The sequence below is a fragment of the Corvus hawaiiensis genome, chromosome 4 (genome assembly GCF_020740725.1).
Source record: "Corvus hawaiiensis isolate bCorHaw1 chromosome 4, bCorHaw1.pri.cur, whole genome shotgun sequence".
In the NCBI taxonomy this organism is placed as follows: Eukaryota; Metazoa; Chordata; class Aves; order Passeriformes; family Corvidae; genus Corvus; species Corvus hawaiiensis.
The window spans coordinates 13,084,606-13,094,779 of NC_063216.1; the positions used below are offsets into that span (position 1 = coordinate 13,084,606).

Here is a 10,174-nt window from a genome sequence, read left to right on the forward strand (position 1 = left end):
CCAGATGCCACCCCTGAGGCCAGTGAGCTTGACAAAATGGTGGAATTAAGGGTCTTCCCCTTTCATCTTATTTGCACTTCTTTCCAATCTGAAACTTCCTCTGACCACCCCACTTCATGGCACACTCTGCAGAATGTCTTTTTGTACACACCACTGAGGGGAAGAGTCCTTGTTTTTTTAGCTGGAGGAGACTGAGGTCAGACCTCACCAGGGTCTGCAGCTTCCTCCCAAGGGGCAATGGAGGGACAGCTCCAATTTCTGCTCTGTGTGACCAGGGACAGGACCTGAGGGAACGGCTGGAGCTGGGTCAGGGGAGGGTCAGGCTGGATATCAGGGAAAGGTTCTTCTCCCAGAGGGTGGTCGGGCACTGAACCAGGGAATGGCCATGGCTACCACAGCTCCAGGAGTGTTTGGACAACACTCTCAGGCACAGCATGGGATTGTTGGGGTGTTCTGTGCAGGGTCAGGGGTTGGACTTGATGATCCCTGTGGGTCCTTTTCAACGTGGAATATTCTATGATTTTGTAAGAAGAAACAGGATGATGAGTGCTCGGTCCTGAGGAAGGAGATCCTTCTCTCTCGCAGGACAGCAAGATTTATGTCATGCATTGTGTTCCTTGGCTTATGCAAGGCACAAATTCATCCCTACTCCTTTTACTTCCATGAAATCCCAGATTGTTATCATACCTTAAAGGAGTATTTCAGTGCACAAGCCCAGCAACACTGTTCATAGTATCAGCCAATCTTTGCTTTTTAAAAGTAAACTTAGAATAAAACCTTGATTACCTGCATAATTAATCCCTCTTCACAGTAATTTGCATGCCTGAATAATTAAAGAATTAGGTTCTAAAAATGAAAAGCGAGCAAATCCTGCATTTTTGTACTTGAAAAGCTGCAGCAGCAATCATGATAGCTCACAGCACATAAATAATTCAAACTGAGCTTCCTCGCCTTTATTTTTTTTTCTTGCAGAAATCCTCTTAGCGCTTCCTAATTAAATGAAAATATTTTATAAGCCATCACTTTGTGACATCACAAGAATATTTTAAACTCCAGATTAGACAAACCGGATTTACATTTTTGGTATTTGCGATCTGATATTCAACATTTAAAGGAACCATAAACCACCATAAAGGGGTGATAAAACAGGCACGTATTTTTAAAGGAAAAAAAAAAGGGATAGAAGCTGTATTGCACTGGTCAACTGAGTTTAACTCAACATTCATTTTACTTGGCAACTCGGCACTTTTGATTTACACTGCTTAATTAAAAATTTTACAAAATCCTGACATAAATTATACACTCAGCAGGTGCTGGGGGGCCGCCGTATACACTGCACGATGCCAAGCCAGAGTTGAAAGACGACGCTTTCCCCACAGAATTACTAAATTTTACGTGTTTAACTGTCCCGGCGCCCCGGAGGGCCGTGACCGCTGCATGAGGACAGCAGGGGGCGCCCACCGCCCGCCATGCCAGGCTGGCAGAGCCCGCGCGCGGGGAACGTTCTGGAACGGCCCCGCGGCCGCCTTTAAGGGCCGTGCCGTGCGGGGCCACGCCGTGTCCGGAGCCCGGAGCGGCTCGGGCGGTGTGTGGCTGCCGAGTCCCGGTTAAGCCCAGACGGGCGGGGGGAAGCTCACTCGCTCCCACCTTAGCAGGAAGCTCAGACCGCTCTTCGGCCGCCCCGCTGCCGCCATGCAGCCAACCCGCCTGCCTCCATTTTCTCTGGGCTCTCCCCGCAGGCAGCCGTGCTCAGCCACCGCCCCCGCCGCCTTCAGCCCGCCCTCCCCTGCGGGCTGAGCAGGCTTGCACGGCCGGGAGGCCGCGGGACGGGTGCCGGACAGTGGGATCCCGGTTGGCGAAGCGCAGAGCCATCTCCGCCGTGGGGGGCAGGACCCCGCGGCCCACAGACATCTTCATTTCGGTACCCCCCTCCACCAGGGGACACGGGCGTGTTAGGCTGGAGGGCCGTGCCTGGAAACACAAACTGGAAGAGGTCGCGGCTCTCCTCCCTCGTTGTCACCAAGGGTTTTTTTTAAATCTTGGCGCTCTCCGGAAGCAGCCCTGAAGGGGCGCGGTGGGCGCAGGGCTCTGTGTGCTCGCATGCCCCTCTGGGGGCTCCTCGGCTCCTCCGCAGCCCCCAGATGAACGCTTGTGCCATTCCTGGAGCTAATCCCACCCCGTCCTCCGCTGTCCCGTTTAATGCGCAGGAGCGGGGGCTGTGTAAAATGGCGAGGCTGGCTGTGTGGCGCTGTGTGCAGGGACCGCCTGCTCTCCCCCCTCCCCGGGGCTCCTCTCTTTGGATCTAACAAAAATTCACCAAAATGCTAACATCCACAGCGTCCCGGTGCGTCTTTTCCCTTTCGAGTAACCGAGCACGTAACATTCCGGGCCCCCGAAGTGTATTTCGAAGACAAGGTTGCTGAAATCATACTAATCCTTTTGAGAAACCCATACCGATTGTTTAAAAATACTTGCATTGCACCCGTGTCACGATTTTTACATGAGTTTATCGCTACTCCTGAACACTACATTTTTTATTTAAAAATAACTTCAAAAAATTGCTTTGCCCCCCCCCCCCCCCCCCGTCACGGTTTTTACATGCGAGCTTATCGCCACACCTGAATTTTTTTACTGTTCGTGAAGAGGAAAACGAATCCTGGGATTTAAAACTTTCCCCGGGTGCGATGGTGGATTTTAATTCCTGCAGCCAGCCCCGCGGCCGGCAGTCACGAGCAGAGGGATAACCGGGGATGTACCACTGTAAAACAATCCCGAGGTGTTTGCAGAGAGTGGCACCGTCATATTTTATCACTGCGGTTTGTCACGCTGCTCAGGATCACCCGGGGATCGTCCTGGTTAATCCCGTTGGTTTAGACTGAGCACTGTCTGACGCAGACATAAAGACAAAGCCTGTCAGACAGAGCCAGAGAAAAGCTGCTCATTTTACTGACTTTGCATTACCTCGAGTCTGATTTTTTCCCGATATATTGAAAAAGGCTGGAGGGAGGTTAGATATATATTTTAATATGTGCGTATAAATATATAATCTGTACTTTATAGATTTTATATGTATAAAAACTAAATGTCAATCAGAATATCTCAATCCCGGGTTTACCCCTTATTAAACTGTTTTGGAAGATTCTGCAGGGCCTAGTGCACGGGGACGGGGTTGCTGATTCGTGCAGAAAAGAGAAGTGACATTGCAGGGGGGGAAACTAACTAACTAACTAACTAAACTTTAAAAAAAACCAAAACCAAATCAACAACAACGACAAAAAGAAGGTTCCTTCCCTCCGTGCTGGAAGCGTCGCGGAGGGTAATCCGAGCTCAGTCTCCGTGAGCCAGCAGTGCTGCGCTGCTGCCCGCCTGTCCTAGGCTGGTATTTGGGGGTGTATTTTTGTTGGTTTTTAATTTTCTTTCTTTGCTTTACTGAGATCTCCACAATATTTGGGGTTTGGGTAATTAACTCTTTCTGTTGCTAATTTAACGATCAGGGAGGGCAGTGTGCGGGCCCGATGCCGCAGCCCTGCCTGCGTCCCTGTTGGTGCCGCGGGCTGCTCACTCCCGGTGCTGGGCTCTGTGTGTCCCTGCGAGCCCGGCTGAGTTCTGAGGGTGCTCTTCTATTGCTCCGCCTCGCAGCGAATATCTGATGAGTTGGAAAGGCCGGACGCGGATAAAAATAACTGGTGGGAGTCGGGGGCGCCCTGGGCTCTCCCCCCTGGCGGTTTTGGTTCTCAGCTGGCGGTCCTTGTTTTGGGCATCCCCCGCAGGTGGGTGCCGGGGCAGCGGGATTTACACCCCGTGTAACGCTGCGGTGTCCGTGGGACGGCGGTCGGAGCGCGCTGGCTGTGCTTCCTCAGGGAACGCACGAGTCTGCAGGTCCTGCTCCTGAGCGCGGCTGTCACATCTCCTAAAAGCATTTTTCCGTTATGAGAGCCCTTCTTTTTTTTTTTTTTTTTTTTTTTAATTCCCGTTTCGGCTGTAACTTTCGCACACTTTCTGTAGTGCTCACATTGTTTACGTCATCCTTTGAGCGTGGTACAGTGAATTTGGGATTGAAACGAAGTCGCAGGGTTTATTGCTTGTTAATGTGGGCTGTTCAAGTGAGGCTGTTTAAGTCCGTAGTTAGGCCTTTCTCGGAAGGTGGCCCGTTTTCTCCTAAGGCTTCAGCACCCAGCACCTTCCAGGGAGATCCACGGGAACAGTGAGCGCTTAGCAAGGGGGAAAATAATTTTCTTTGTATTAAAAATAAAACTAGGAGCCCCAGTGCCGTGCTGGTCTTGAGAAATGAGGGACTAACTCTGTGTTTTCCTGTTTGAAAGCCCTCTTGCTTTCTTCGAATAGTGCATGTTATGTGGAGAGCAACTGGAAATCGCAAAGAATTTTCAAATAAGTAACTTTCACGGAGCACTGGTGAATAAGTAACACTGGTCGTTAAAGCAGTTAATGGATTATTAGAAAAGTAATTTATTTGAAGCGTGAATCGAAGCAGAATATTGCGGGGTACTTGATAATTCAGTGTAATCCCTTTTCTCTGCGCTTTGGAAGGGAATATCTGCAAAGCCCCTGGCTTGGTTCTGGCTCCCGCTGCCGCGCCGGTCCGTCGGTCCCGCTCGAGCAGGGCAGCTGCCGCCTGCCACTCGTGTGCCCTCCCTCTGCAAAGGAAGGGACCCCGGACGGTGGGGAGGGATTCCGGAGAGTTCTGGGAGCAGCTCCGTGCCGCTCGGGCCGGAGCAGCCCTGCCCCGGGATGGTGCAGCCGCCGGGGCCGGTGTGCGGCATCGTCCCGCTCGTCTCTCAAGGCTGAGGAGACAAAGGAAAATACACCTGGCTCCTGTAGTGATTCTCATAGGGCCTCGTTCACTTCCAACCTAAGTCAATAGAAATTTTGTCTTTCAGTTAGTTAAAAAAGTACAGTAAGGCCCTACTCGTCACCTCCATAGTTTTGTTTTGTTTTTTCTTCTGGATATTCTTATTAATGGACTAATGTACTAAACATGGATACAAAGTGGATCTGAAAAAAAAAAAAAAAACCAACCAAAAAAACAGCAATAAAAGCTCGACATAAAATAAAATAGTTAAAAAAAATACAACCAACCAAAAATCCTGCACCTCCTGAATTCTACATTTTTTACTGCTTGTGAAGAGGAAGGTCAATACAAGCAAAATTACTGAAATCTTGTTTTGTGAAGTCTCTGTTGTAAAAAGAATTCTTTAAGAAAAACATTAATTCCTAACTAGGGAAAATGAATAGCTATCAGAGTCTTTTTTCCTAAAAGGCTTAGTTCTTAAACTGGTAGGGTCATGTTTTAAATGTTCCGTACGTCTGTAATCGCGTTACTGGGATGTTTAATATCTGCGGCATCAGCCAATACTTTAACTACAAAAGTAACAATTAAGCGAGCGAGATTTTTAGAGACGTATTGTGTGTTTCCTCCTAACTGCGGCGACCTTGGGGCTCGGAGGGTGTCCTATTCTTTTTTTTTTTTTCTTTTTTTTTGCCGCCAGCTATCAGTCCTTCAGCAGGCTTGCCTGAGAGGTACTGACAGTTTCGGGAATGCTCTGTTACTTTACCGTCATCTCCAGGTAAACTCCGATGTGGTCTTAGAATTATTTCCTGTATTTATATGTTTATTATTTAAAACCAATTGCGTCAAAGCAGCCCTTAGTAGTAGGACGTTTACTATCTGTAATGTCGATTAGCTTCCCACAGGGAGCTGTCGTCTGATTTTTTTTTCCTCTCCATTTTAAATGCTTCCAAATAATCCCGCATCCTTCCAGCAGAACAACGGGGGTAGCGTCTTCTAAAATGTTATTTAACACGAAATAACGACGCGTTTGAACGTCTACAAAGTACTGAGTGTCTACTCTCAAACTATTACCTCAAATAACATACCACGCTGTGTTCAGGGCTGGCGTTTGCTCTCCCGGCTCTTCCTGTGTCCTATTAATAGGATAAATCCGCCCGCGCATGACCCTTCCTACAAGAATTCGGCTACAGTTTGCTTTGACTTATCGCTGCCTGTAAAATGGGTCCCTTAATTAAAAAAGGAAAAAAAAATACTAGTATCTTTCCTCTTTCAAAGCACTTCGATGGGGAGCTTGGGGTGGAAGAGCACCACGCGCGTATGCCTACAAACTAAGGGAGGTGCGGAACCTCGCCTGCATCTTGACAACAGAAATCTGCTAGCTTTCACTAGATAAATTGTGTTTAGTTTAGCATTTTTTACCCCAAGGAAGTGTGTTTTGGTTGGTATGCAAAAAGCAGAGCGGCCGTCAGGGACTTGCCGCTTATTTCCCCAAACTTTGTCAAGCGTTGACAGATCAGGAGGTGAAAGCACTTGTATAAAAAGCCTCCTTTTTAAAAGAAAAAAAAAACCAAAACCCAAAACCAAATAAACACACAAAAACAACGAACAAATATATGTGTGTATATATATTTTAAAAAAGACCTCATTAAGAAAAAAAGTAATAAAACAAACCTATGTTTTGTTTTTAAGGTAAATTTGTTCTCCTGCCCACATGGAAAGGATGCCGAGAGGAAGAGCTGCAGTCCAAGGCCAGCTGAAATCCCCGTTACCATCTCCCACCTGGAGACCCCCGCGGGGGCAGACCTGCAGCCGGGGCCCCCCACTGCGGCCGGACTGCAGGACCATCCCCTGCCAAAAAGCGGTTCCTGCCAAAAATCAGGTCTCCTGGGAGGGGTTGGAAGATGCATTTGCTGGAAGATATTAGGAATGAAGGAAAAACAGCTGGTAAAGATGAGCTGGAAAGTTCTGTGTATTTGTCTCCAATCAGCATAAACACCGCGCCCCCGCCCCCTTTTAATTTTAGGGGTTAAAACCAGAGGATATTTCCTCAACAGGTACCTAAAGGAATAATCCTGATGTTTGCTCTGTTGGCGCCTTTGCATTTAGGTGTGGGCTTTTGTGCATTTGTTCCTCACAAGTAGCTATTATTGCTGTTAATTGTAAAAATAAGGAGGAAAAAAAAAACCCACCATGTTAAAAAATGTGAATTCTTAGCCTGCTAGCAGAGAGCTCTCCTCACTCTCCTGGCAATTAAAATAAGGGTGTCGATTTGGGTTAGGGAGCATCCTTCAATTTTAAGGGAGAGGTGCTTGAAGTCAAGAATGCCTTTTCTGTTTTGTTGTTTGTTTGCTTGTTCGTTTGCTTGTTTTTCTCTTTTTTCGAAGGCTTTTCCCTTTTACTATTTAAGTCATTTTGGAAGAAGACATTTCTCCTCCGTGCTCGTTTAGGCTATCCCTCCCTTGGAAACTCCAGACGGGAGGGAAATAGGTGCACATAGTTTGGGGGTTTTGTTGTTTTTTAAGGGTATTTGTCCTGCTGCAACCATTATTCCGAGGCTCCTGCGAGGTTTTCATTTACCGGCTTTCAGGGCCCCTTTCTTCATATTGCAGCCGGCCCAACTTGAGACTCCGGAGGAAAAAGAAAAACAAGTAAAAATAATAATAATAATAATAAATATAAAACAACCTTCCCCCTTCCCTCCCCATCACCCCCAAACTAAGCTGTACCCCAAGCAAGGCTTCGCTTGGGAAGTCAAATTACCGCTCTTCCCATCAGGACGCTTAAGAGTCATTTTATCTGCCTGAATTTTAGGACAAAGCTGTTTTCCAGAGGAAATTTCCACTCCTGCTCCCGCCTCACACCAGAGGGCGCCAGGAGCCTTCTCAGGCTTTGCTGCCTCAAGTGCTGCCGGAAATTAACTCTTTGGGCGCTCTCCCTGAATGTTTTTCTAACCTTTCTCTTTTAAAATATACCACTAGATTCTAACTTTTTTCCCCCTATAAAATGCATGTTGGTTTGTTCTGGTTTGGGTTTGTGAGGTTTTTTCCCGTCCTTTTACTAACCTTTCCTATCTCTTCCTGGCCTTCACCCTCCTGCAGCAGTCCCCCAGAACTCTCAGGAGATGTACAGCTTCGCTCTGTCTCTGCTAACTTGGTTCTAATTAAGTCACTGGATCACATTTGTGTGACATTACCGTGTTGTCCCTCATAAATGTGTGGGATGAAACTATGAAACTTGTCTGGTTGTGTTTAAGCTTAAAGGGTCACTTAGGGCTCTTCAAGCAGAACACCAAAGCGTGGCACCAGACGGAAAGCAGTGTGGTGAGGCCCTGGCACAGGTTGCACGGAGAGGCTGTGGCTGCCCTATCCCTGGAAGTATTCAAAGCCATGTGGGACAGGACTTGGAGCAACCTGGACTAGTGAAAGGTGTCCCAGCCCACATATGCACAGTATAAGGTCTCCAACAGAGCTTATAATTCTCAATAAATTACTAAAAAGGGAGGTAAATAATAAGAAACAGAAGAAGAAAGAATAAAGAAAACATTAGGATATGTCATGTTCATGTTTCCTGTAAACTTTCATCAAGAAGCTAGATAGGATTTTGCTATTCACAGCTAAGGATCAACATAAATGCAAAATGCATGATCCAAATAATTATTAAAAAATCGGAGCATAAAGCATAAAAACTAACCAAGAAAAACATTTTAATTCTGGAGGCTGGTGGGAAAACTCAGTTGAAGATAAATGTTTGTCCTTGTGCTGTTTAAATTAAAACATGGATTTAAAAAATTTATGGGACTGTTTGTTCATTTATATAATTTAATTTAGCATCTGTCAATCATAAAAAAGAAAATGAATCAAAGGCTTCTGACTTTACTCAAACTCTAATCCCTTTAAAGGATCAGATTCTATTACTTACTAGTTCATGTTGAGTTTTATCTTTGAAGTGTGTGCATAAGGTGAAAATCTTTGTCTCAGAGCAAATGGGATGGTGTGCTGGACATTGTGAGAAAGTATTTTAAAAGGCAACAAAAGTCTTCCAATCCTAAACTTGGAAATAGGCGGTGTTTCTCTGTGCCCAAAATACTGTGTGTGGTGGAACGCCGACATTCAGAGGTCTTGATGGACATTCATGTCTGGCCATGACAGTGGTGGATGCTTGATAACTTGCTTGAATTTTTTTTTTTTTTTTTTTTTTTTTTTTTAAGGAGTTGGGAGCCTTTGGAGGGACTTCTTGACTCTTGGAATAAAACAGAAAAAAAAATAATGTAAAAATGCAAGTGGCCCTTATGCCACTTTTATTGAAGCTGATGGTAACCCCCTCTTTGACTTTACTGGGAACAGGACAGAGCCACTTAAAATGCTATTTTGTAATATAAATCTTTTAAGTCTTAAATATTTCCATACAGTGGAGCAAAGAAGTCTCAAACATCGTCAGAAAGACTGCTTCTTGTTAGGCTGTTACAATGTGCTATTTCTGTTCAAATAACGTTTACAAATAGGAGAGACAAATACATTTGTACAACTTGGAAGTCTGACACTACGGTTGGGTGTTTGCAGCTTTTATACATTATGGTATTTCTGACAATAATTTTAACTCTTTGGTTGCATAAAACAAAGCCCAGATGTTTCTCAGCAGCAGCATTTCCTCATCAGGTCTTTTAGCTGAGCCTTACTGGAGTGTAGAGTTTGGTTACAGCTAAGCTCAAATCTAAATTTTCCAAGAGTATGGAGGGACTACGTGGCAAGGCAGGGGTAGGAAGAGGGAAGAGGGACACGGAAGGAGGAAACAATCTTCTTCTCCAGATGTACCAAGTCTGCACCTGTGGGACCTTGGAGAACTGTTAAGTTCTTGTCTTTGGAACTTCTTCCCTTCTTGGCAGTGGCTTTAGAAAGGATTAAGTGAGAGAACAGTTGCAGAAAAAGCTCTCAAAATACTATACTTTGGGAAGGTCAGGGAGGCTGCCTTCTCCAGAGCTACAGGGGCTCCAGGCTTCAAATCTGAATCCTGAGCTGCTGTGATGTGTGCTGCTGCCCAGCACCATGTCTTCTCACTCAGGAATACAACTTCCATGGATTAATTGTTTTCCCCCAGCGTTAGCTTGTCTGGGTAAGTACAACTGAGCAGCATTCATCTAGTCATACAGGTCTTTCCAGTGATTTCCTAACAGACAGGTATTGTCCAAGTGCAAATTTACCTGATTTTTTGCAAAATAGCACTACAAGTCTCCATTTTTTTTTCTTTTTCTGGGTGTGTTGTGTCCAACTGTGGTGTCTTATAGGAAGCTTTGCAGGGGAGGAACTGTCTTTATATCTGGTGTCTTTATAGCATCCTGTGCAGTGGCCCAGGCTTACAATTACTGAT

At 45.9% G+C, this 10,174-nt stretch overlaps 1 long non-coding RNA gene across 2 annotated transcripts; it reads left to right on the top strand.

Annotated features, from left to right (window-relative positions):
* The first annotated feature begins 2,570 nt into the window (after positions 1-2,570).
* LOC125325382 lies at positions 2,571-8,600 on the top strand. Of its 2 annotated transcripts, XR_007203311.1 has the most exons (3): positions 2,571-3,770; positions 5,508-5,585; positions 6,500-8,600. It is a non-coding gene; the product is annotated as an uncharacterized LOC125325382 (long non-coding RNA). The 2 variants fall into 2 exon arrangements; XR_007203310.1 differs by lacking the exon at positions 5,508-5,585 and having other exon boundaries at positions 2,571-3,879.
* The last annotated feature ends 1,574 nt before the right edge of the window (positions 8,601-10,174 follow it).